Genomic DNA, 3,498 nt, shown 5'->3' on the forward strand with positions numbered 1-3,498 from the left:
TTAGTATTGTGTGCATACTTCAGGAAGATCGCAGAAGGGCTGTTCTGGGTTACCCACACCCCGTCCCCAGATCCCTGCTGGTAGGGGCTGGGGGCAGGATCTGTGGCTGGAGGAAGGGCCAGGACATGTCCCCAGTAATCACACACACAGCCCCAACGTCCTTCCTGGCAGGCAACCCATTTATAAAACCAGTTTAAACTGATGGTTGCCTACCTGCCCTGGGGTCATGCTCTGCCCTCCTCGGCCTCCTAACGGAAGCAGCCAACAAGAAACAGGGCACATCCCTCCTTCTATCCAATAGTTTTTTGCTTTTAAATAAATGTATTCTCAAGTCCTTTGTAATAGGTGCAGTGGCCCCCCGCCCCCCACAGTAATTCACTGGTATAGGATCAAACTGAGCAGTTGGGTGAGGAAGTAGCATGTTGCTGAAGCAAACCATTTACTTTACCCTTCCTATATAATTTTTTGCTTATTTATTTTTTTACCAAAACAAAGCAGAACAAAGCAAAAGAGTTTTACCAGTTGTCCTAACAATCTTCTCTATTTTAAAAGGATCCGTCCGTCCTTCAGTTTGTTGTTATTTCTGTAGCTTCTTCCGACTGGAACAATTCCTTGGTTGTTTGGTTAATTTTCATGGCTCTATTGAACGCCAGTTAATGTTCCTCAGTTTGTGTGTGTGTGATGTTTCTTCATGATTCTGTTCAGGTTAGGCATTGCTGGTTTGAATTTCATGGAAGCGATGCTGTGTTCTTTCCAGTGTGTCCTATGGGGTGATGCACACTTTGATTGCTGCCCAAATTAGTGACATTCATTTTCATTGTTTAATTAAGGTCATAGCTGCCAGATCTTCCCACTGTTAAATTCCTTTAATAGAATTTTGTTGGAAGTACTTTGCAGCTATGTACGTATCCTAGGCTTCATCAGACTTTTAGTTTGTTCATTTATTTTTCTGGTATGGATTTATGATTTTCTATTCTATTCTTGCAGTTATAGTCCATCACGATGATTGTTTATTTTGATCCTGAAATTGTCTGGCTAGTAGGAGTCCTTATCGGCATGTGGCTGTGTCTTTTTGACACAATCCCATCATTCTTTGGGCTGGCCCTTATGTTCTGGCATAATAAGACATCTAGGCTCATCTAGTATTTTTCCTGCCCAAACCCAGGAATCAACCATGTCTTCTTGGTTTATTTGAGTGAAGAAGGAATATTCACAATCTAAATATTAGGGCATTAAGCATGCTTATTGCTATTGGGTTGTCATTGTCCACAGATCTCAGTGGTCAGAGCTAGAAAATATATGTGTTTATGTCAGGAATGAGCTATTAATATCTGTATCTGTGTATACTGAAAAAATGAATTTACCCCAGTAGCTGCAGTTCTAGTTTTCTCCCTTTTCATAGGTGTAACTCCCTTTTCTAATGGTGAGAACCTGGCTTCTGTTTTCTTCTACTTTATTTGACACCACTCCCAGTCCCCATGTCAGAAACTTCAAGCCCTTGTGGCTGGCAGCCTTCTCCCTCCCCCGGGTGCTCTGCCATCCTGTGTCAACTGCTGGAGCCTCTCCGCCTTTCCTGGTGGGTGTGTTGATTTGAGGTCAGCTTGGAAAAGAAGGCGGAAAGATTGCTTATCATTTGATACGCACTGAGGATTCCCGTTCTGCTGGGATTGGAATGTGACTAGGGAGTTATACTGGCTCAGATTTGAAAAAGAGCACTTACCCTAATGGAAATAGTGGGCTGACCATCCTTGGTTAGAGTGAGTAGTCCCATTGGCAGGCTGCTGTTGCTCAAACGGATTTGGCATTGCTTGCTTTTGGATCTCCTTTTTAAAAGCCAATTTCCAAGTCAATCCAGAAACTCGGGCTTGTTCCTTTCCAGTTGTGGTCCTAATTAAAAGCAACCGGAGCTGCTTAAATTTCCATGGGAAAGTTTTTTTTTTTTTTTAGAAGTTCATTTTCTTTAATGTTGTACAAAAAGTATGAATAGAACCAAAAGTAAACATCACATTTGTCGGCATCACTATCTAGTTCTTCATGTTAACTTTGTTAGTCAAGCAATACGAAGAAGGGAGAATTTAGGAATTGGGAAAAAGATAAAAACCAAATAAAAACCCCATTGTCTACCGCATTTATTCTACACTGTGTGTAGCTGTGCTCGCAGAGACAGCATCTTTGACTTCTCTGTGCACGAGTTCAGTTGTATGTAAAATTGAAGCTGCTCAACAGCTGAGGAAGACTGGAAAGGATGGGTCCATATCCTGGTGCATTGTCATAGAATTCAAACAGTGGTGGGGGTTGGGGATTTAGCTCAGCGGCACAGCGCCTGCCTGGCAAGTGTAACGTCATGAGTTTGATTCCCAGTACTGGAAAAAAACAAACAAAAAAAAAAAAACCAAAACAAAACAAAACAACAATAACAACAAAAAGAATTCAAACAGTGCAGCAACCAGCTTGTAGTTTTTAGAAACTGCACACAAGGCTTTCTTTTGAAGCAGAACCAGAGACAACTTCTTACAGTCCTTTGGCTTTATAATACATGCAGGAATGTATGGATACTGAGGAGGCTCAAAATTTGGTCTCCACCAGTTACCACTGCAGTCATCGATGACCCAGTCTTGCAGGACTCCATCCTGGTGACCCAGTATGTCTGTCATTAAGTGTTTTAACCCTTTGACTTCATCTTCTCCTGGGTTAAGTTCACCACCAGGTAATTTGAAGAAGATTGTTCCCAGCTGTAGTAGTAACACATGGGGAAGCCTGTGCTCATGCATGATCAGTGCCCATTCTACAGTCCTCCTCATCCCAATTTTATCAAGTTAATTCCTCATGCACTGAAATCTGGCTGCAACAGAGCTGTCCTTTCCATAGAGGGACTCTTTTGTACCAGAAGTGTAGTTGGTAAGAGGGTACAGGTTGATGTACACTCCAAGGTGAGGTGCTTGGTCTGCTGGGTGTACTTGTTGCTGAACTGGTTGACTCCCCACAGCTAGCTCATCTTCGAGCAATTGGGTGGTACCACAGACATGCGGGTGAGCTCCAGCCCTGGAAGTGAGCAGCTCTGCATCCTGCTTAGCAGCCACCGCCTGCCATTGACAAAAAAGGGACAAGTGTCTGGGAAAGTTTTTCTTGCAATTATTTATGTACAGCTCATCTTCCCCTCTGGATTGTGGGACCCAACAACAGAGGCTAAACTTCACATTACAGAACACCCAGTGCAACATTTTTGCTGAATAATTCAGTGAATGAATCTTATCTTTGATTCAGTTTCTTTCAGCTTATATGGCAGATTTAGTCCCAAATTACTTGCTCACCAAAATGAAATCCACCCTCAAAGCATGAATATTTACCACAATTGAGAAGAGTCAAAAATATGTATCTCAGACACTGGGTACAGTATTAAAAGAGGATTTTCACAGCGTTTTTGGCAGTCTTAAGATCACAGAATATGCACATAACATCCCAAAGTGAGGACATTCTTTCGATGTGTGTGTGTGTGTG

The 3,498-nt window shown here is 42.4% G+C and overlaps 1 pseudogene; it reads right to left on the reverse strand.

The window, feature by feature from the left end:
* Nucleotides 1-1,995: 1,995 nt before the first annotated feature.
* On the reverse strand, nt 1,996-3,025 carry LOC102021031 (annotated as a pseudogene).
* Between the last annotated feature and the right edge of the window lie 473 nt (nt 3,026-3,498).

The sequence above is a fragment of the Chinchilla lanigera genome, unplaced genomic scaffold (genome assembly GCF_000276665.1).
Source record: "Chinchilla lanigera isolate Chin_1 unplaced genomic scaffold, ChiLan1.0 scaffold00028, whole genome shotgun sequence".
Taxonomy (NCBI): domain Eukaryota; kingdom Metazoa; phylum Chordata; class Mammalia; order Rodentia; family Chinchillidae; genus Chinchilla; species Chinchilla lanigera.